The sequence below is a fragment of the Pelobates fuscus genome, chromosome 10 (genome assembly GCF_036172605.1).
Source record: "Pelobates fuscus isolate aPelFus1 chromosome 10, aPelFus1.pri, whole genome shotgun sequence".
NCBI classification, from domain to species: domain Eukaryota; kingdom Metazoa; phylum Chordata; class Amphibia; order Anura; family Pelobatidae; genus Pelobates; species Pelobates fuscus.
Window position 1 is genome coordinate 147,751,044 of NC_086326.1, and position 25,589 is coordinate 147,776,632.

Below are 25,589 nucleotides of genomic sequence, written 5' to 3' on the forward strand. Positions count from 1 at the left end.
AATATTTTAGATCCCTGCATTTGTACCAAACATTGGTCTATGTATGGCACTGGCCAACCAGACATATAGACGCGTTTATTTAGCTGTCGTAAGTCAGCGCATAAACGCCATTGTCCATTAGGTTTCAGAATCCCCAAGATCGGATTATTATACGAACTGTGCACTGGACGTATAATACCCCTTTCCTTTAAGTTCTGAATGATGTCTTGTAGACCATCGTATGACGCTAATGGGAGTCTATATTGTTTGATAAATACAGGTGGTAAATTTGGGTCAGTTTGTATTCTGGCTATGTGGAGGTTAGTTAACCCACAGTCGTAGGAATCTTTGGCAAAAATATCTTTGAATTCCAAAAGGATTTCCTGCAGCTGCTGCCGCTCAGCATCGTTGGAGCAACCGTCAGCTAAAGATATTTGCTCTACTAGCCTTTCCTGAAATCCTGGAAAGATTTCAGGCTGGCCTATCTCATAAGCTTCTTCAAGCCTAGAAGTTAGGTCAGTTCGGTGTTGACTTACCTTTTCTCTTTGGTCGTGATACTCTTGTGATTCCTGCTCATTGAGCGGATGATCGAAGGTGATTGACGCTTCTTCGATTTTACACGAGCCGTCTTCGACGTTGAAGGGATATACAGATAGGATAGTAAATAATCCTTCTGGGGAGGAATGGAATATTTGATCGACAATTTCGTCCTCAGTTAAGTATTCTTCAGGGATGAGGCCTATAATTTGGTTTTGGAAACCAAATGTATAGTACTCAGCATCCAATGCTAGACCTAACAATGTTCCTTTTGGTAAAGTAACACTATTGGGTGTAACATTGTTGACCATTATACAGGTGGGATTCTTACCAATACTTACCATTGGTGTATGCGTTACCACCATCCCTAATTGTTGTATCCTGTTGGATAAACAGATTAGGGCATCAGAGTTTTCTAATCTCTGACCCTCCTTGACCTGTATGGGTAAAAGAAAATTACTTGTCCCTTGTGGAATGGTTATGTCATCAGGAACTTGGATACTTACCGCATATGGTAGTATTTGTCCTGATTTCAGGGCGTTTTCCTCATGTAGGTATCCACAAGGATTACCTTTTAACCTTGTCCACAAGTTGGAATTAATCAGATCAAGGTGTATGGCAAAGCGATGTATGACATCATTGCCAATGTAAACCTGATAGCGAGGTTCGTCTATCACTAGGAATAAATGTTTAACTGTCTTGTTTCCGATGGAAATAGATAGTAAACATTTTGCTATCACATTGTGACTCTCTGATTCGCCATCCAGGTTCTGGATCCACCTGTCATGTGGGGAAGCGTACCTGATCATTTTAGGATTAGCGATCTGCTTTAACAGACTTCTGCTAATATAGCTGTTCTCACTCTGTAAGACCAGCTTTGCATTCCTATTTCTTCCTAAGTCATTTATCTGAATAGGAAAGAATAAGTTGTTATTAACCCTTTCAATTCTGGCAAGGAATTGAGCATGACCTGCCAGATCTACAGATTCAACATACCGTATATACTCGAGTATAAGACGAGTTTTTCAGCACATTTTTTGTGCTGAAAAACTCCCACTCGTCTTATACTCGAGTGAGTGTCTGTATTATGGCAATTTTCATTGCCATAATACAGACTGGGGGGAGAGGGGGGCTGGCAGAGCTGTAACTTACCTTCACAGCAGCTCCTGTCAGCTCCCTTCTCTCTCCTCCGTCCGTGCAGCTCCCAGGTCAGTTTCCTCTGCAACTCTCGCGAGAGCCGCGGGGTCAGAGCGTTGCCACGGGTTACCGTGGCAACGCTCCGCGCGGCCGCGAGAGTTGCAGAGGAAACTGACCTGGGAGCTGCACGGACGGAGGAGAGAGAAGGGAGCTGACAGGAGCTGCTGTGAAGGTAAGTTACAGCTTCCTGACAGCCCCCCTCCTACAGCCCATCCACTGGACCACCAGGGAGTGAGAGCCCCCCTCCCTGGCCAGCTAACAGGCAGGGAGGGGGGACGAAAAAATAAAAATATTAATAAAACAACTAATAAGAAAAAAAAAATATTAAAATAATAATAACAAAAAAAATAATACAATTAATAATAAAATAAAAAAATAATTACCTAAAAAAAATAACAAAAAAAAAATATTAAGATAATAATTAAATAATAATTAATAAAATGCCCAACCCCCCACCAATGCTCTGCACACACACACACACACACACACACTGCACTCACACATACACACACTGCATTCATTATATACACACTGCACTCATACACACTGCACTCATACACACACACTGCACTGCATTCATTATACACACACTGCATATACACTGCACTCATACACACACACTGCACTCACACATACACACTGCATTCATAATTCATTATACACACACTGCACTGCATTCATTATACACACTCATATACACACTGCACTCATATACACACTGCACTCATATACACACACTACACTCATACACACACTGCACTCATACACACACTGCACTGCATTCATTATATACACACTGCATTCATACACACACACACTGCACTCATATACACACACTGCACTCATACACACACTGCACTGCATTCATTATACACACACTGCACTCCATTCATTATATACACACTGCACTCATACACACTGCATACACACACACTGCATTCATATACACACACTGCACTCCATTCATTATATACACACTGCACTCATACACACTGCATACACACACACTGCATTCATATACACACTGCATTCATTATATACACACGCTGTAAATAAATATTCAGTTAATATAATTTTTTTAGGATCTAATTTTATTTAGAAATTTACCAGTAGCTGCTTCATTTCCCACCCTAGTCTTATACTCGAGTCAATACGTTTTCCCAATTTTTGGGGGTAAAATTAGGGGCCTCGGCTTATATTCGGGTCGGCTTATACTCGAGTATATACGGTAGTCCCTGTGGAGAGAAATGGTTAAAACATCACCTTCCAGAGAGACATTCTGGATCCTCTCTGGAGCAATTCTTACGGAATGCTCATCTACAGGTGCGATTGCGTCATTCACCTGCAGGATAGTCACGTCAGGTGACTGACTATTCCTAAAATGTACCTCTATCGAGTCAGGTCTTTCTTCTATTACATGGCAGTTACGATCAGATTGTACATGTGATTTCTCATAGGTTATAGGAAACTTAGCTTGCGACCATACAATTCCATTTACACAGTCAATAATTGTGTTAAGTCTTCTGAGTATATCTATACCCAGAATCAGTCGGTTATAGGGGAGATCTACCACTATCACCGGGTGTCTAAAGGTTTTGTTACCTATTTTAAACTTTAACCAAGTATTGCCAATAACATGAAGGGCATTTCCTCCTACACTCAACAGAGCATTGGGGAAATCTCTTAGCTTCGGCTTATCCGTTGCCAAGTCCATTACCTGCTGGAAGTAGGTATTGGATAAGATCGTGGCTTGTGAACCAGTATCTATTAACCCTTTGAAAGGCTGGGGTAGCGAATCCTGTATTTCTACAGACATGTAGTACCTTCCTTCATGTTCTTCTAATTCACATAAGAATTTAGAATGTGTCAACATATTACTTGTTTTCCATACATTACCGGTCACAGCAGTAGTTTCTACCTGTACTGAGGAATGCTCAGTCTTACCCATAGGCCCATCCTTTGTAGGAATATCTTGAACTGTCAAGCGGGAACTAGTGGTCGGCATCTCATCAGTTAACCCTTTCAGGTCTGGATCCTGGAAACTAGTGGTTGCTGGGGCTATTTTAGCCTTTGGCTGAAATGAAAAAACAGAGGAACACGTTGCGCCTCCTTCACCCGGAAGTGAAGTGACGGAATAGGCAATAGGTTTCCTAACACAACTATCGTTTATTTGACTGTTAGTACCTGGAAAGGAAACAGGGTTAGGCATTACATCTACTGACAACCTATCCTGTTTAGTCACTGTAGCTATATTTGCTGCGGCACTTGTTGTTGCTGTTGCAATTGAACAGGTGTCTCTGCAATTTGAGCTGTCCCTAAAAAAGGATTGATAGCAAAGACTTGGTTGATCTTTGTCATTTGCTCCATTAATTTGCCCATCTGATCTGTCAATTGACCAACCTGACGACGCAAATTATTTCCCCCATTGCCGTTTTGTCTTTGCCCATTAGAGTTTGGCTGGGATGGCTGAGACTGCTGGGAGTTATTGGAAGCAGATTGGTTGTTTCTGTTTCCATATCTCCTATTTCCCTGAGGATTCCTTCTCCATTGGGAATTGCCTTGGTTTTTATTAACCCAGGGGCGTTTATTCCCATTGGAATTGGATTTTTCAGAGTTATTGTCAGAGGAGTTTGCAGAATTGCTTCTGGCGTTTTCCTGTTTCTGAGGCTTTGGTGTTTTCAAAACCTCAGAATAGGTCCTCTTTTTCTGTTGGGTTTCTAAACCTAACTGAATTTTAGTCTCTGATACCATTTTATCACCAGGTTTCTTAACCTTTGGCTGATTTTCGTCATGTGCATGGTGTATGGTATACAATTTCATGCACTGACTGACTAGCCATTCTAATGGTAGCTTACAATCATAATCTCTTGCTAGATTCATTTGTATACTTACCGGCATGGCATGAAAATACAGATCTTTGAAATCTGTGCTTTCATACCTGGGTTTTCTTTGGGCCACGGAGTATGCATTCTTAAGAATTACTAAAAATTCTCTGGGGCTTTGATCTGGACGGCACTTTAAGTTATAAAGCGCCTTCTTTGCAGAAGCAACGGTTTTATACTTACCATATTCCATGATTATTTCATATTTCATTTTGGACCAGGACATTAACTGCATAGCTTGAAGACTTTCAAGATAAACACGGCACATTGAATCAAAGGTCCATGTAATGAACCATTTCTTTTGAATGTCATCATACATGCCCAATGAATTCATTGCTCTATCATAATTTTCCAGATGTTCAGATATGTTTCCTGAACCTCTAGAAAATTGTGGGACAGTCTCTCTAAGGAACTTAACAACCTTTGGCGATTCATAAACAGGCGTCGTTGATTTACGACTTCTGTTTCTGTTTAAACGTCTATGCGATCTGTCTGCCGAAGAGGAATTAGACCCGTACAACAGTGTAGATGGCATATCAGTCACATGGCCTTCAGAGTGGACAGTGCAATCACTTTCACTCCCATCACTCTGAGCTTCTTGTTCACTGTCACAATTCTGATCAGCATCAGAATCCTGCCAGTGTACAGAACCATGTCTGTTTTCATTCCTATCATCTTGAACTGGACTCTCCCTCTCAAGTTTGGCCAAGACAGCTTTTTCAAACTGTTCTGCCCAAGATTGCCAAGGTTGTTTGGCAATGCCAGGAGATGGAGAATTCTGTTTCACAGGTGATATTCCTGAATTACTCACCTCATTCCTTACAGACTGTTTTATGAAAACCTGGTCTGGTGTGGGAAAATCATGACAAGGAGGGGATTTATAGATAGTCTTTTCTTTAATTTTTGTGCAACTTTTTGGCACAGAATGATGGCTATCAACCTCACTGCCTGATTTCAGACTCTCCTCTTCATATTTATCCAATTGCATTTTGAGCTGATTTATTTCCTGTGCATATTTGTCCATCAAAGCTGTCATTTCTTTTTCATGATCAGCCTGACGAGTTTTATGCTCAGCAAGTAAATCTTGGTATTTCCCATCTTGAATGCCAAATTGTTCACTGTACGTGTCCAGTTTGGTATTCAATACCTTGTTTTCATCGAACGCCTTAAGAAGTGCTGTCATAAAGAAAGGCCAGGAGTGTATTATGTACCCCATCTTTTTCTCTATGTTCTTTTGTTCAGCAATTACTTTAAGTTGTTTCAGTATGTGTTCATCAGTCATAAGCGTCCGTTTAGCATCCCATTCTACGCTCTTTAACCAAACGTCATAGCTTAAATCATTTTTCATATGTTTATGAATATTGATTAGAGCATTTTTTCTTAAGTCTTCAATTATTTCAGTATTATCTGTTACAGATGTATCGCTGGCCATATTTTATACAATGATTTAATCTCAATACAAAACTCTTTTCTATATTAAGATTAATTGCATGAATTACACAAATATTATTATTGTATATGGAATATAATTTCAACTTAAACGATCTCAGCAGTGCCTCCAATTTGTGGGGATATTTATGGGATAATAATGTAAACAGATGAGAATTGCCCACGATTTTCAATTCTCAGATCCTTAATCGTTATCGTGTTAAATGAAATGTATAACCATATACCGGTAATTAAAAATCACGAATTGTTATAAAAATAGATATTTATTTCTTAACAATTTAAATAATAATGATGAGTAACATGCATGATAATAATCAATGGAATTCGAGTATAACAATATGCAATATAATATGGTAATAATCAATGAATATGCAATATAAAAACAATATGCAATACAAAGTGGCAGTTTACTTCCTGGTTAGTATAACATTGAATCTACAAGCTGTCAAGATAAGATTTACGACCCTTTCACAGAGACAAAGAATGTGAAGTTTCAGTGTGCAGAGATGGTAAAGAAACTTCCAGCTGGCAGTTTAGAAATAACCCTTTCAATGCTGGTTAAACCTCTTCTAGGGATTTAAGATCTACTCCTATGTAATATTAATAAATAACATTTAACCAGTCATCAACCATTTCCTTGATTTTATCAAATGAGAGAAACCTACTATGTTATATTAGCTGATATTTTAATTAATTTGCCTAAATAGATATTTTATCTTATTTTAGAGCCAATCAATACAGCTGGATAAATGGTCATGATATGCTAACGTGATATTAATCACACAAATACATTAATGATTATATTGATCCCAGCTGCAGATAGGATGCTATAACCATATATATATTCTTTAATAATTAAGATATCTAAATATGAAATCAAACATGATTTATCCAGTCATATATCATGCTATTAATTTTAATTAATTTAAATTAATTAATTAAATGCCTGTATATTTACCAGTTATGTAGATATTTTCTCATCAGATTTTCCCAGGTAGCTAAATGTCATAGATCTGTTTCTCTGCATGGAGTGTGAGAGTTTCTTGGTTACTCTGGTCGCCCGATTCTGCCTGGATCTCTCTGAATCCCCAGAGTGTCGTAATGTCTCTCTCTTCAATCTTTGAATCTCCGAATTTCTGAATCCCCCTCTCTTCCCTTGTCTTAACTTTTTAAAGGGAAAAATTCCTTAGGTGATAGCCAATCACAAGTGTGGGGTGTGGTTGCCTTCTAGGTAATCAATTTAATATTCAGACTCTAGATGGCAGTATTGTTCCACTAGACATACCTATCCAGGAAAGAGTTAACTTTTCCTGGTGGCTATTTTTGACGTCATTTACGTTATCTTTATGGTGGCTATTACTTATTTTATCTGTCAGATCACAGGGTCTTTCTCAGTTTTGTCCAGACCATGCGTCTGCAAGTTCTGCTATAATTCCTAAAATTGATAGTTTGTGAACTAAGTTTCACCTTAAACTATAATGGGACGTTGTACAATATCGAAAGTAAAATTTAATTGTTTAATCTCCTCTGTCACCTAAGTCTGGGAATAGAATTTATTATATTCCATTCGTAATTAGACAGTCTGTCCACCCCCATTCTCAATGTCTTATCTCTTTGTTTTGGTTATATACACATTCCATTCAGCTTGGGCAGAGCAGTCAGTCAAAGAGAAAGGATAGAATTTTGTGTCTCTTTGTTAACTTGAAGATACAAAATGGAGTCTGGTCTGTTTAGCAATGACTTCAGAACATACACTTTGTATTTCTATCATAGCACAAAATGTCTGCCGATATAAATACCCTGACAATTATGACTTTAGAACTCTCTGGTGAGAGCTCTCCCTCTGATTCTCTGCCGGATGAAATTGAATCCATTACTTTTGTATATGAAGCATTGCAATGCCAAATGCCAAATGTGAAGACTTTCTAGTATGGTGAATCTTCAGAAGGTAGTGTTTCTAATCGTTGTGTGATTGACAGTCTGACAGCCACTGTAATTGCTCTTTTTAATCAACGGCAGTGTTTACGTATGTCAGACTGCAGGGTCTATAGACCAAAAATACAACAATAACGTAGTTGTTTTTCTTATTGAGTCTCCTTGGGTATCCTTTTCAGTAAACTCTGTCTCAGATTATTAGACCGCGGGTGCATTTTTTTTCTTTCTGCCTAATGTCTTTATTGCATGTTATTGTACCGGTTTTTCATTTACTGCTCCATTGTGGCGCATTATAACTCCCAGTACAATAATAATAATAAAACAACATGGGAGAGAGAACATCAAGTTAAAAAACCACCTAGACCTCTAGACCTCTAGATCTCTGCCTTTTAGGATGTCGGTTAACAAAATGTCCTAATTGTGAGTATTTTCTTTCCAACAGTTGGTTCCACACACAGAAATGAAAATGGAGAATTTTACACTTCAGTTTCTTCTCAGGATTTTACAACCGAAGATAATAAGAGAACAATTAATCAAAACATGAGCTGTGTTGCAGTCAGTACATCAAGCAGTAAATCTTTGAGTCATGGTACTACAGAATCCGAGGAAGTAAATCTCAGAGACATTAATACGCCCATAGAACATGTACAGACTGAAGATCCATCTACTCATATTAAGGAGGAATCAGACTCGTATGAGGAAGAAAATCTCCCAGACACAGACATTTATACACCCAAAGAAGATGCAGAGATAGAATATCCATCTACTCATATTAAGGAGGAATCCGACTCGTGTGAAGAAAAAAAACTTGTTCAATCTGCTATTTATACAACCAAGTTGGGTATAAAAATGGACTATACATCAAAGTGTAATTCGGCATCAAATGAGAGAGAAATTCTTAATAACACTAATATTTATATACACACAGATCATACACAGGCAGAATATCCAACTGACTTTATTAAGGCAGAATCAGCCTCATGTGAAATCAGCTCTCTCTCCAGTATCAAGGTTTATACACCCACAGGAGATAAACAGATGGACTATACATCAAATAATGATGTATCAAACAAAGAAGGAATTCTCAGAGACTCTGACATTTATACACCCACAGAACATACACAGACAGAATATTCATCTACTCTTATTAGGGAGGAATCTGCATCATATGAGGATGGACATTTCACCACCTTAGACCTTCTTACCCCTACTTGCCATACTGGAATACAAAACAAAGAGAATAGTAGCTGCTATGATGGTGCTAAAGTTTTGTCTACCAATTCAGAGATGGATCAGAGTGTACACAAAGGAAACAAATTGACCAGTGCCGATTACATTGGACGTGAGTGTTTTAGTCAGAACTCCTATTTTATCAGACATAACAGAGCCCCCAAAGGAGAGAAGATAATGTCTTGTTCTGAATGTGGGAAATATTTTGCTCGAACTTCGGATCTCAAGAAACATATGAGGATTCACACAGGAGAGAAACCATTTTCATGTTCAGAATGTGGGAAATGTTTCACCCAAGTGTCAAATCTTAAATCACATCAGAGGATTCACACAGGAGAAAAACCAATTTCTTGTTCTGAATGTGAGAAATGCTTCGCTCGAAGGTCAGAGCTTAAGAGACATATGATGATTCACACAGGAGAGAAACCATTTTCCTGTTCTGCCTGTGGGAAATGCTTCAAAAGCATGTCAAGTCTTAAGATACATCAGAGGACTCACTCTGGAGAAAACACATTTTCTTGTCGTGAATGTGGGAAATGCTTTACTCTAAAGACAAGTCTTAAGATACATCAGAGGACTCACACCGGAGAGAAACCATTTTCATGTTCAGAATGTGGGAAATGTTTTACTCACCCTTCAACTCTTAGTCGTCATCAGAAAATTCACACAGGAGAGAAACCATTTTCATGTTCAGAATGTGGGAAATGCTTCACTCAAAAGACAAATTTTAAGATACATCAGAGGATTCACACCGGAGAGAAACAATTTTCATGTTCAGAATGTGGGAAATGTTTCACTGACCCTTCATCTCTAAGGCATCATAAGAGGATTCACACAGGAGAAAAACATTTCTCATGTTAAGAATGTGAGAAATGTTTCACTCAAACGTCACATCTTAAAGATCAGAGGATTCACACAGGAGAAAAAACTAATTCTTGTTTTGAATGTGGGAAACGCTTTGCTCAAATGTCAGATCTTAGGAAACATTTGAGGTTTCACACAGGAGAGAAACCTTTTTCATGTTTACAATTTAGGAAATGTTGTACTGACCCTTCAAATCTTAAGAGACCTCAGAGGATTCATAAAATATAGAAATACTTTTCATCTTCTGATTGTGGGAAATGATTTGCTCAAATGCCAAAGATTACGAAACATATGCAGATTCACAAAGAATTCATTCTCTTGCTAAGAACATAATTGTAATTTTAAGGGATTTTAGACATCGGAGGATTCACACAGAATTTCAACTTGAAGTTCAAAATGGCTGAAGTGGAAAATTTCTCTTAAGTTTGTTGTTCTTTCAGTTCAGCCACTCTGGTGTTAAATTTGAAATTCCCTTCATATTCACTTAAAAATCTCCCTTTAGTAAATAATACTGTTAGTGTTTCTACCTTTATACAAAGCCAAAATGAAAAAGCATATTCCAAACAATATTACACAAGGGCGATACGCCACCTCCCACCACTTATCATCTGCCTTTCCCTCTTCTCACTTTCCTCTTTCTCACCTCCCTCTTTCTTTCTCACCTCCTCAACCAATCCTCTCCCAACTCAATACACCCATCCCGGAAACTGCGGCACCTGACTACAACTCGATAACTCCCTGAGACGGGCCACTTAGGCAGAGGACCATGATACTATCTCATCACGTTCCTCATAGACAGAGGGGTGGGATAAATACCAGCACCACCACTTGGAGCACTCCTAGACTTCAGGGACATAAACGCAGGGCTGGACTGGCCCACCGGGATACCGTGAAATTTCCAAGGGGGCCGTGGCACCTGGGGCTGATCAGACAACCCTAAATTAGGCTAATTTCATTTAAATGATTTTCCCCTCGCACTGTGCCTGACAGTCTCCCTGCACAATGCTAAGCATTGTGCCATTCTGTGCCACCTGCCCACCTCTACACTCAAGCACCTCCTTCTGAACACATGCCCCGCCTCCTGTGAGTAAGCTCTGCCCCCACAGGCAGGCTGCTGACCTCGCTGGAAAGAAGAGGCCAGAGAATGACAAATTAACCTACCAGTGCTAGGTTAGCTTTAGCCTTGACAGTGATTATGTGTGTGTGTGTGCCTGCTAGTGAGTAAGCTTGTGTAGGCCTGCTAGTGAGCTTGTGTGTGTATGTGTCTCTGCTGGTGTGTGAGCTTGTATGTGTGTGTGACAGTGAGCTTGTCTGTAGTGAGGATGTGTGTGCGTCAGTGAGCTTGTATGTAGTGTGTGTGTGACAATGAGCTTGTCAATAGTAAGTTTGTGTGTGTGTCAGTTCGTCTGTACTAATTATATGTTTATGTTTAAGCTTGTCTATGTATGTCAATGAGATTGGGGGGTGGGGGCGGAGTTAGAAACAACGCATAACCTTATCGGTTTTCCATTTTGTATGCAATGTTTATGCTTCATCCCGTGGGGGAAACTGTTTTATTTGATGACCTTAATAAAAACGGATTTAACACAAACCATATTACATACTGGTAGTTACCATGTATAACGTCTCAAAAATTGTCTTTATTTTTTTGCTTGGAGTGTTTCTTCAAGAAATACATAAAACAAAAGCAAAAAATAAGGTTACCTGCTCACTATCCCATATCCCTTTATACTTTTAAATAGCTGGAGATTTCAAATCTTTTCAAACGATTTATCTATAAAAATTCCCATTTACTTTAATGATGAGTGACTTCTGTAAATAAACTATTTATTTGGAAAATATTTAAAAAAGTATCCCCGGACAGCGGGGTCCGCTACGGCTACCTTCGTGTTTATTCAACTGGGTCCTATCAAGCGATTATTAAGTGGATCTATTGGACCTGCAAAAGTTAGAGCAGACTTTTGCTGATTACTGATTGTGTTATGTGCACAGTATGACAATTGCACAATGTTTTTGGTTTGCACTTTATTATTGCACTAAATGGTTTATAGCACTTTACTGTATTTATTATTCATGCACTTTGTGTTTTTTATTGCACTTTATAATTGTTGTTTAAAAAAAAGATTTTTAGACTTTATAGTTGTTGCTTGTTTAACATTGTCTTTTTCACTAAATCTTGTTACCACTTTTTTGTCACTTGTTTTTGTTGGGAATCATAAATGTGATATCCAGTGATATTTCTTTTTGTATTCTGGCAGTGGAGTGTCCCTTTCAAGGAATGCTTTATCCTAATGAAGCATAAGCTCAATTCTCTGTTACTTAGAAATTAAATCACATTTGTTTCTGTTTACGCAGCCCTAGACGTGACAGCATAGTGTGTTTACTTTAAAGGTTTTTTTTTTCTCTCATGTTCTGTTAATTGAACACAGGATGCTCTTGTAGCCTCTAGCAGGCTATTGACAAAGCAGGAAAGAATAGATTCTAATTTAAACACACTGTGCAATAAAGGGGTAGTGAGCAGTAATACTGCAGTGGCAAGCTATTAGATCCTCTTTAATCATATTTTTATTTTTTAACTAAGAATCACTTGAAGCCGGAAGACTGGACTAAATTTTTACTCTTGGCTTGGTATGTTTTTTTTTTTTTTTTAATTCTTGTTTAGTTTTTTAAGTATTACTCCAACTATCAAAACCACTACAGTCCTCCGTGTTAGTTCTGATGCTTTGGAGTTCCCAAGTGCCTTCTCCCACTAAGGGGGTACACCGTTTTACAATGCTTTGTCCTCTTACCAGGGTCCTCTTCATGTGCCTGGTCTCCTGTTTAGCAGGATTGAGACATCTGAATTGTACAGAGCTGTAGAAGTCATCTGCTAATCATTCTCTTTATTCATTGGCTGAGAGCGTCACCTGTTTGCTCTCTGACAAAATTTGAGCATGTGTGTAGAGATATGTACATAATTGATATTAGGCAGCCTTATTTCCTTTTGGTCTGGGCTGGCAAGTGGTGGACCAACAATGCTGTCAGTGGTGGGGTTGCAGCTCTGGCACATTCATACCCCAGCCACCATGATGGTTTAGTATTTTTATTGTAGGTGCTGTTTTCTGCTATTATTTTTGACAGTATTGTCAAAATACCTTCTCGCTCCCATATAGAGTGTAGAGGAAAAATGGTTCCGAACATAGCGGTGGGCTCTTTTCATGTGCTGTCCTGTAGGCACTCAAAGTCTTTTCTGAAATCTGTTTTTATCTGGCAAAAGCGAGTTCAGGTAATCCAATGGTCAATATACATACTGCAAAGGTTCACCAATGGTGAGACAGCTCAGAGGTCAGGTAAATCCAGTAAATCAGGAGTACAAGTAGTAGCAGCGATAAAGCATAGAACAACTGAGCAAGGGTTAAATAGGGTGCCAATTGTCACACACCTAATCTGGCATGCTCCTATAGCACCCTATTGGTACATGGGGGTGTCAATCTTCAGGGATGCATGGGAGTTTATCCTGTGTTGATTAGTTTCAACTGTGCCCCTCCTCCCCCCCCCCCCCCCCCCGCATGAAACGATGGCGCATGTCTCAAATCCCAACACATTTTGCCTAACAGACTTTTTCAAGTTACAACACATCTAATTCTTTGAAAGGGTCCTGATTGAGCATTTACTATATATTCCATGACAAGGATTATATTGTCAGAAGCTGATACATGAGAGCTGCTAGTAGCTCCTTACATGTGAGTGTATTTTAAATTATTTCTACTCTGTCTTGTTTGTTACAATTTCATACTATTGGTTTTTCTTTTTTGCTTAATTTTATTCCATATCACTAAACCTATCTGAGTTGGTGAAAACACTGCACTGCCTGCTGAATTTGCCAGCCATATCAAGAATAGTCCTTTTATATAAAAAAAAAAAACTATTTTAGGACCTTTTAGTTAACCATTTAAACCACCATTTGTAGTTATTTATTTTTTAGGTAAGGACCAATTACTGCTCACCCAGCGAATGATGGCACATATGGGCCTTACTGGAGAAGCAGACCCACCACTGATCATATCCTCCTACCGGGTGCGGAAATCAGTGATGTACCGGCGGATGTCCCCAGGGACACCATCGCCATTACAAGGGACATAGCGGTGAGAACTGCAATTATGAAAAGTCCAGATCAATAGGAAACGTTACCTTTGAAAATCGCACAGTGTCCATATACAACGACCTCCCATATACAGTCCTGGAGAGGAGAAAAACTAGCACCAGTAGCCAAAAAACTCAGAGACCACTCCGTCAGACACAGATGGACCCAAGGGGATACACTTGAAATCTCTTATATGGATAATACACTTACCTTCTCCTCATCAGAAGACAAGGAGAACTGGAAATACCAGCCTCCTCCACAGGCAAAAATCCAGCACAAGGTCACACCCCACCAGGGGAGGATAACACAGGAGGGGGAGACACCAGAGGCAAGAAGAGCCGAGCCGATCGCCCAGCTGCAGTAAAGAAACCACAGGCATGAACAGGGCTGACTCCAACACATGGAAGCAGCTCACCTCACAAAGCACTAACCTCAACACAGACACAGCACTTGCTCTGCAGAGAAGAACCGCAGCCCAGATGGACAGGGGAACAGACATCACGCACCTTGAGTCTACCACAAGCTAAAGACTGCTATGCATATGTTCTTTGCGCACTCTTCTCTCCCTGCCCTCCTCTTACCTCCTTTCTGCCTCCCTTCTTCCTACACTATACTTACTGCCCTATATACAGAGACTAAATTTTGAGCTTCAAGACCAAAGCACCATATCAGTGACGACCTAAGTTACATGTATTTACTATACCCCTGATACTATTGCACAGTTGTATGATGAAAGCAATCTTTCAATAAAATACAAATTACAAAAAAAAAAAAAAATGCACTAAAGGCTCTGTAACCAGAGGAAATTTAACGTAGAGAAATGCAAAGTTATGCACTTCGGGGTCAAGAATGCACAAGCAACTTACACTCGAAAGATAGTGAATTAGGGATAACCACACACAAGAAGGATTTGGGAATTGTTATCGACAACAAATTAGGCAGCAATATGCAATGTCAGGGCCGGATTAAGAGCACAGTGGGCCTGGTGCTGACAATTATGATGGGCCTAATTACGGAATCTTATCGACCAAAACACTAAAACAGTCATACCTCCCAACGGTAATGTATCTGATGGAGATGGTGCTGGAAGGAAACTCATAGGATGCAGCTATAAGAAAACACATACTCTATGCTAATCTCTCTCTAATTTATGCTTTCATCTTTCAAGTAAATCCATGCCCCCTAACAGCAGTGTTCAGTGAAGCAGGAAGTCAATGGGCAGGGTAAAAGGGTGTGCCACTGGTGCGAATCACGTGACCAGAACTGCCAAAAGGGGCGAACATGCCCAAAAAGGGGGCATGTAGGTCCAAAGAATTTGAAGGACAGCCTGGCATGAATGCCAATCATGCATGCTGTCCAACTAAAGGCATACTATGCAGACAGCCCCCTGAGCTTGGCATAAATGCGTCTAATGATGCGCTCACTCCATGCTTTCTAAGGACTGCCCCCTAGCACTCGCTGGTCCACTTGTCTCCTTACCTTATTACTAGCAGGCAGAAGTTCCTGGTATATAGTCTGGGACAGAGTAAAGGTGTATGTAGTGAGTGTAGAAGAAAGGGGACATACCACAGTGTTAGAGAGACCGTCTGCATTACCTAAACAAATTTTATTGTCATCCAGTCCACAAGTTTTGTTCCCATACATCCCTCTTAAGCTTCCAAACTTAAAGGGACACTAAAGTCACCAGAACAATTACAGCTTATTGTATTTGTTCTGGTAAGTTGAATCATTCCATTCAGGCTTTTTGCAGTAAACACTGTCTTTTCAGAGAAAATAACTCCACTGGCTGTTCCTTATATGGCTGCTAGAGGTGCTTCCTGGGGCAGTACTGCCTAGTGTGCAGCACTGCCATTCATTGTCTCCACCCTCTGCATTCAGACACTGAACTTTCCTCATAGAGATGCATTGATTCAATTTATTTTATGAGGAGATGCTGATTGACCAGGGCTATGTTGGACTTGTGCTGGCTCTGCCCCTGATCTGCCTAGTTGACAGTCTCAGCCAATCTTATGGGGAAGTATTGTAATTTTATCAGACCACCACTTCTAAAGATGTCAGCAGACAGTCAGTTCAGAGGCAGAGCCAGCAGCTGCAGACTTGAATACAAGTAATATTTTACTATATTTAGAGAGGCAAGAAGGGGTTGTGGTTTTAACATAATAGGGTCAGAAATACATGATTGTGTTCCTGGCCCTATAGTGCTCCTTTAAGCAAGAGTATGTGACACCTTTCTTTGGAAAAAATACCAGCCTTAATCATTTGTATAATTAATTAGTTATGATGTAAATCATAAGGAGTGACATCAGAGAAAAGTCTGTAAAATCACCAACAAACTACTCACAGTTTGATTCTGCTGTATAGATGGATTGCTCCCAGTGTCTCCCTGTCTCCCAGTGTCTCAGTCTCAGTGTCCCCATATCGCCCAGTCCCCTAGTCTCCCAGTGTCTCAGTGTCCCCATTTCTCCCAGTGTCCCAATGTCTCAGTGTGTTCCCATGTCACTAGGATACTGGGGACACTGAGAGACATGGGGACACAGAGAGACATGGGGACAATGAGAGACCCGGGGACACAGACACATGGGGACACTGGGAGATATGGGGACACTGAGAGACATGGGGACACAGAGACCCGGGGACACAGACACAGGGGAAACTGGGAGAAATGGGGACACTGAGACACTGGGGACACAGACACTGGGAGACATGGGGACACTGAAACATTTGGGGACACTAAGACACTAGGGACACAAAGACATGGGAACACATACACTGGGAGACTAGGAGACACTGGGGACATTGGATGGGAGACAGACACTTGGGGACACTGGGAGACATGAGGACAGTTGTGGACATAGACATGGGGACACTGGGACATATAGGGACACTGGGAGACATGGGGACACTAGGCACACTGAGACACTAGGAACACAGACACTGGGAGACATGGGGACACTGAAACATTTGGGGACACTAAAACACTAGGGACACAGAGACATGGGAACACAGACACTGGGAGACTAGGGGACACTGGGAGACTAGGGGACACTGGCTTGGAGAGAAACACTTGGGGACACTTGGAGACATGGGGACAGTTGTGGACATAGACATGGGGACACTGGGACATATAGGGACACTTGGAGACACTAGGCACACTGAGAGACATGGGACATTGAGACACTAGGGACACTGGCTGGGGGACATGGGGACACTGGGAGACATGGGGACATAGTGTCTCCATGTCCCAATGTCCCTATGTCTCACAGCATCCCCATGTGTCTCAGCATCTCCATGAGTCACGGTGTCCCCTAGTGTCTCAGTGTCCCCATGTTTTCCAGTGTCCCCAAGTGTCTCAGTGTTCCCAGGTCTCCCAGTGTCTGTGTCCCCATGTGTCCTAGTGTCTCAGTGTCCCCTAGTGTCTGTCTCCCCATGTGTCTGGGTCCCCTAGTGTCTCAGTGTCCCCATATGTCCCCTAGTCTCTCAGTGTCCCTCTAGTGTCTCAGTGTCCCCATGTGTCCCCTAGTGTCTCAGTGTCCCCATGTGTCCCTGCTGTCTTTCCCCCCATCCCTCACTTACCTGAGCTGTAGAGCTGCTGGCTGTGTTGCTGCTCCCCCACGGATCAGTGAGTAGAGAGAAGCAGGGATATGCTGTAACTTCCTATCCCTGCCTCTCTCGACACACAGTGACCCCTACTCGCCGGTGCTGGTATTGCAGAGTAATCTCCATTTGTTCTGATAAAAATACCTGCATTTGTATTGCCAGTATTACTGCAATACCAGCATGGCCAGGCAGCCTCAAATACCAGCTGTACCATTAAAATACCAGTCAGATGGCAAACCTAAGAGTAGTGTGTAAAAAAAAAAAAAACTTTTTTTTTTTTTTTTAAATGGGCCTATTCCATGGGCCTGGGCCTGGAGCTGCAGCTCCATCAGCCCCTATGTTAATCCGGCCCTGTGCAATGTCAATCTGCAGTTGCAAAGGCCAGAAAAGTTTTGTCATGTATAAAAAAGGGCATAAATTCTCGGGATGAAAATATAATTTTTCCTCTTTATAAATGGCTGGTAAGACCACACAAAGAGTATACTGTGCAATTTTGGGCACCTGTTCTAAAGAAGGATATCATGGCACTAGAAAAAGTGCAGAGACGAGCTAGAAAATTCATAAAAGGAATGGAGCATTTTAGTTACGAAGAAAGGTTAAAAAATGTAAATCTCTTTAGTTTGAAAAAACGACGCCTCAGAGGAGATATGATAGCATTATACAAATGTATTCGGGGCCAGTACAAACCATTATCTGGAAATCTATTCATAAACAGGGCTACATAGAACACGAGGTCACACACATTTAGACTGGAAGAAAGGAGATTTCGTCTAAGGCAAAGAAAAGGTGTGTTGTTTTTTTTTTTTGTTTTTTTTTTACATTAAGAGCAATAAGGATATTGAATTCTCTGCCTGAGGAGGTGGTTTTATCAGAGTCCATACAGATGTTTAAACTGCAATTGGATAAATACTTAACATACAGGGATATAATTTCTAATTAGTGGAGTAATGGCTGCTTGATCCAAGGAGACATCTGACTGCTATTTTGGGGTCAAGAAGGAATTTTGTCCTAGTTTGTTGCAAAATTGGAAGCACTGCAGACTAGGTTTTTTTGCCTTCTTTTGAAACAATAGCAAAAACATATGTGAGGAAGGCTGAACTTGATGGACGCAAGTCTATTTTCAGCTATGTAACTATGTAACTATGTAACCACTTCAACTCATTGAAACCGGTTTCATGCCTAGAGTCCTCAAGCACCATCTTCAATTTAACCCCTTAACACCGCAGCCAAATGTACAAGTTGTGAACGAAACAAAACGTAAACAAAACCTGGCATTTGCGCTATATGTCTGTCCAACCGTAATTCACCTCTTTCATATTAAATGCACCCCCCCTTATTATATATCATTTTATTCAGGGGATACAGGGCTTTCATTTAATATCAAATATTTAGCTATGAAACATAATTTAATATGAAAAAAATGGGAGAAAATAAGATTGTTTTTTATTTTTTTCGTTCTACATGACATTTTAACTGTCAATGTCATAATACTGTTTGCTTTTACTGCAATAAAATACACATTTGTATTCAGAAAAGTCTCATGTGTAAAACAGTACCCCCTATGTACAGGTTTTATGATGTTTTGGGAAGTTACAGGGTCAAATATAGCGTGTTACATTTGAAATTGAAATTCGCCAGATTGGTTACGTTGCCTTTGAGACTGTATAGTAGCCCAGGAAATAAATTTACACCCATAATGGCATGCCATTTGCAATAGTAGACGACCCAAGGTATTGCAAATAAGCGATGTCCAGTCTTTTTTAGTAGCCATTTGGTCACAAACACTGGCCAAAGTTAGCGTTCGTATTTGTTTGTGTGTGAAAAATGCAAAAAACGCCAATTTTGGCCAGTGTTTGTGACTAAGTGGCTACTAAAAAAGACTGGACATACCCCATTTGCAATACCTTTGGTTGTCTACTATTGCAAATGGTATGCCATCATAGGGGTAATTTTCATTCTTGGGCTACCATAGGGTCATAAAGGCAACGTAAGCAATCTGGCGAATTTTAAAGTGAAAAAAATGAAACAAGCCTTATATTTGACGCTGTAATTTTTGAAAACACCATAAAACCTGTACATGAGGGGTACTGTTGTACTCAGGAGACTTCGCTGAACACAAATATTTGTGTTTCAAAACAGTAAAAAGTATTGCAGCAATAATATCGTCCCTGTAAGTGCTGTTTGTGCGTGAAAAATGCAAAAAACTTCACTTTTACTGGCGATATCATGGTTGTAATACATTTTACTGTTTTGAAACACTAATATTTGTGTTCAGCGAAGTCTCCCGAGTAAAACAGTACCCCCCATGTACAGGTTTTATGGTGTCTTGGAAAGTTATAGGGTTAAATATAGTGCTAGCAAATTAAATTCCCTATACTTTCAGCATGGGTGGTCAGGCAGGTCCCGCTAATTGTAATTAATTAGGATACCTAATTATGTAAAATTATTACATAAATATATGTGTAGAATTAATATATGTATATGTATGTGTATATATATATATATATATATTTTTTTTTTTTTTTTAATATTTTTATTTATATATAGGTATATATATATAGTGATATATACGTATATATTTATGTATATAGATATATATATTATTTCGTTCTACGTGTATTTTGATATAAATATATATATATTAATATCACAATACAGTTAGAATGAAATAAAACACATCTATATATTTTTTAATATTTTATTTTTAATTATTTTTTTTATTTTATTTTTTTACGTATTTACATATTTTTTTTTTATATTATTTATAAATATATATATATATAACAATAATTATATATATATTTAATCAGTATCAGTCTACGTGTAATTTGATATTAATATATATATATATAATTATATATATATTAATATTAAAATACACCTAGACGGTGTATGTGTGTGTATGTATATGTGTATATATATATATATATACTTAGATCATATATATATATATATATATATATATATATATATATATGATCTAAGTATACATTTTTTTTTTTACACTTATTTAACATTTATTTTATTTGATTTCAGCCAGCAGGGGGACCAACTGTCATTACAGGCAGTCCCCCTGCTGGCAATACAGAAGCCAGCTATACCGGCCATGTGATTGTGAGGTCCTCGCAAGGACCTCACTCTCACATGGCCGGGAGGGACCGGAGGAGGAAGATGTGCCGCGGGGGGGCTCCCTGGGAGTCCCCCCAACCGCGATCGCCGGCGTGGGACCGCCGGCGACCGGGTAAGTTACTAAAAACCGGAGGGCGTACTATTACGCCCTGCGGCGTTTAGAGCCGCTTTTAAAAGGACGTAATAGTACGCCCACTGGTCTTAAGGGGTTAATTGGTAAACTGTTTCCGAATGTTTCAAAAGAAAAATAAGGGTCCACAGCCTGGCCACTCTGTGCTGCATAACTATTTGCTTTAGCTGCACTGGTGGCTAGTGATAGGCTGAGACCATCGTCTGAATGTTCTCATCCTGTCATCCTAGTATTAAATGGTAAGGTAGAGTGTGACTCCTCCTTCACCTTACTATCACTGGGGTTAGGCTGCGCATGCCTGAGGACCCTTATTTATTGTTATAACATTCAGAAACCGTTTAACAATGAAACAGCACCCTAGGACTACATACACCATAATTACTTCAAAGAGTTGAAATGGATATGGTGCATAGAGAGTAACTTTAAACACAACCCTAAACCCTATGCTATACTAAAATATGCATTACCCATAACATTGCCGTACCCTTCGAAGTAGTCAAAACGCAAAAACTGTTAGCAGAGCTTGTAACGGCCTCCTGGTACTGCAACTTGTCAGCTTCCTCGGGTATTTTTGGACCATCTGCTATCTACAAGTTGATTGTTCACCATTCAATGATTAATTATATCCAGTGGTATAACCATTATCCCTCACCATGAGTCAAGGCTACATGGAGGGGTTGAAACAGAACTGACTTTATTGCAGCTGTGCAGAGGTATTTAAATAAGAAGAGGGTCATTAGCATACAATAGTACAATTAACCTTACAATAAGTTCTCCATCAAGTCCTCTTCCCATAATGTCTTTCCTTTCTTGCTGAAAAAGCCCTCAGCCCCACCAAAACAAAAGACTCTGAACCATTTTGTCCATTTCACTGTTCTTAACAAATATGTGGATAGAATAATATGCCCATTACATATAATTGACCTGAATATACTAGTTTATGAACACAAATCGCTTTGTAAGAGAACCCCTGCCCTGTGGGACTCACCATATGGTTCCTATGAGAACCATATGATACCTTGGCACAAATGAGCAGATATCAGCACCCATACAAACTCAGACACATAAACATTGCCAAAGTGGTGAACTTAATAACGTGTTGTAAAACACGAAATGCGTTGTATACCAAGATCTGTCCTGGGGGAGAAAGCTTTTCACTGTATGCCAAGGTAATTTCCAGTCGGAGATTATCACTAGTGATGTCCCGAACAGTTCGCCAGGAACCGTTCGCCGGCGAACATAGCGTGTTCGCAGTCGCGAACACATGCAATGTTCGGTCCACCTCCTATTCGTCATGGAGGTGGAGGGTCTGGGAGGGAGGGTCTGCTGCTGATTGGCTGGAATGTGTCTGCTGACTGTTAGGTACAGGGTCAAAGTTTACTCAATGATGACGAATAGGGGGCGGACCGAACATCGCGCGTGTTCGCGACCACGAACACGCTATGTTCGCCAGCGAACGGTTCCCGGCGAACTGTTCGGGACATCACTAATTATCACTTAATAAATATTTTTCAATTAATGGGCAGTCGAAAATCTTTGTGCACACTGCTTGCTATTGTTTCTTTGAAGATTCATTTAGATTGACTATCCGATGGTGATTCACAGAATTGGAAGGTCAGCACACCCAGTATTATTTCAAACTACACTGAATAATGGCAGAATGTAATTGTAATACTATATGGAAGGAGGTATCTGCACAAGTCACCCTTTTCTTTTCACACGTGTTTGCTCTCCCGTAATACTCTTAAAACTTCACCTGCTCACTCCCATGCAAACATACACAAAAGCACACATTCACATGCACACCATCAGACATGTAGAAAGATTGTACACTGTTATACACTGCTACACACACATTCCCAGAAATACACTTTCACACATGCATACACTTATACGTATTGGCCACACACACAATTAGACACAAACACAGACATGCACAGATACACACAAATTTATATTTTTGCAAACCCTGAAACTTGCACACCTTTTTGCAGCAGTAAGGAGGCTTCCCTGGGGTCCAGTGGGAGCAGTTGCTGCGGATCCTGTGTGCTCTGGGAGGAAATTATATGAAATCACTGCCTTACAGCACTGCCGTGTGAAGAGACATTCATCGTAACCAGTCTGTTCAGGGAGCCAGGCCAATGTGGATACTGAATGCGGTCCGGATGGGGAGATGATTCTGCCTTCCGAAGCGGAAAGCAAAGCTTTATTAGAGCCACGTGCAAGCCTTCATGCTGGACTGGACTCCAAAACCGTCTGGGACTGAATGTTGGGAATTATTCTGTTGCTGTGTTATTCCAACTCTAAAATAAAGCCCTTCTAAAATTCTGGATTTGTGTAATTTATAACCTAGATTTACATTTTGCAACTTGCAAAATGGTGTTGATTATGTCTGGAGTTAAGTTTTTTTTTTGTCAATCTTTATTTTATTTGTGCATAGTGAATACAAACCTGTTTGCACAGCCACAATAGCTGGTGCAAGCAAAGATGTAGACATATCATAACATTAGCGTGGCATGGAAAGGCATTGCACATTTTGTTGTTTTAATAATCAGAACATGTAAAGAGTTGAATGCTGAACAGGCTTATATGATACGATATAGTGTTAGCTTAATTTAGTGCTTGGTTGCTTAATTACAGGTTAACTCGCTAAGGTCGTAATAAATTGGGGTGGCATAAAACATGGTTGAGAAATGAGAGTAATATTCAGCAGTGAAGTATTCGCTAGACCCTGTAGTATACATGCTGACTAAGCTTGGTAGCTGGCTATGCTTTACATCATTGTATAATTAACTGACGGATGGCTGAGTGGTAAACGTGTATGAGTGTCCCTGGGTGATCAAGTGTACACTACAAACATTGTCGAGAGGCTCATCAATACTTCCAAGGATAAACTGTAAATAGAGTAAGCTTAACTATGCAACGGTCAACTGCATTTGCCCAATTCCCGGCAGTACGTCGGGCACAGGTACTCGTTCAACACAACATATTGGAACATGCTAGGTAGTCACTATATGACCTATTCGCTGTGTACATCCGACTACTGCGTAGGGTTAAACAGGCAAGTAGTATGCAACAGGTATCTAGTCAGGATATGCTCTGCGTTGTGGAGTTTAGTTTTATGTTTCTAGTGCAGTCAAATATTTATTTTCACTCTTCTCAACTTTATTAAAAGCATTAAAAGTGCTGACCCTGGTGACATTTTAACTCATTGTATTGTTCAGGCTACACTTTCCATGTCCTACACAACAGTGTGCTGCCAATATAGTGTGATACTGTACAGCACATAAATATGGCCCAGTCAGAAATGCACTCACTAGAAGGTAATATCGCCTTAAGGAGCCTATTTCCCTTTGGAATCTTGTCCATGTCTCCTACACTTGTGGCAGCAATCTCTACATGCCAAGGGAAACGGGACTCCAAATTTCTCTCAAAAGGTAAATTAAATAAATGTATTTATATAAAACAGTAATAATAAAAAAAAAAGGATTATACAAACAAATAATAAATAAAAGTAGTTGGACCTACGCATTTCATCCCTAAGTGGAACTTGTTCAGGAACCCAAATAGTAAAGCAATATAAAATCAAATCTAATAACCGCAATTTCCCAAAAGGAAAAAAAGGCAGAATACATTCCCCCCCTCATGTCCTTGGTTTTATAGGGCTCCCATTTGTGGACCAGTAGGTGGAAACCTTCTAGTTCAGCTGTGATCTATCTTCTTTGTTGACTTCCTGGGTTTCCTGAAACATCAGGATGTCCCACAACATCATTTCCAGTGCGCCTCTTCTGCCCAGAACTTGATGATGACATTTGCGTTCCATCTCCGGTTTGCATTTCACCTCCGCACTCTAGCCACTGAGAAAACTAGGGGGGGGGGAGAGGGGAACTATGGGAGCCCAGAAGGCTAAAAGTTATATATGAGAACTCCAAGTCCCAAAACATATATTACACCATTTGCATATGATAAAGACACCAGTACCACAAAGCGCATGGATTTACAATGAAACCGAAAATTATAATTTGTGATGTTTAACTAATATAATAATACATTTTGTGATGTGGGTACTTATAGTATGAATAATATTTTATATACTATATGAAAATCCATAAAGAGCATATTCCTTCAAATTAATTAAATACTTAATCAAGTGCTTTGTGCTGGTACCAATTACCTGGAATAACAGTCTAAATTCAATTCAGTAAAGTGACCCATCTGCCTTTGTAGATTGCAGTATGATCATGTATTCAAAATTCCCCCAAATTTCCCATTTAACAATTTGATACAATTAATATCCCCCATAACCTATTTCAATTGATGAGTTTCTGATCGAATGTAAATGGTACATTGCAGCCAAAAGATCCCGGTATGGGATAAATTGTACAAACTGTATGAAAGTGCCCGTGGTTATGTGTACACCTTCCGTGTCTACTAAGGAAAAGATAGCCATCAGGATTCTGGGAAAATTGTCTGGAACCTAGTCAACCCCTTACTAGACAAGGGGGATCACCTGTGTATAGACAAGGCATCTGCAGTT

General features: G+C 39.8%; 1 pseudogene; it reads left to right on the plus strand.

Annotated features, from left to right (window-relative positions):
- Nucleotides 1-11,773, plus strand: part of LOC134575521 (oocyte zinc finger protein XlCOF22-like) — a 30,152-nt pseudogene extending 18,379 nt beyond the window's left edge.
- The last annotated feature ends 13,816 nt before the right edge of the window (nucleotides 11,774-25,589 follow it).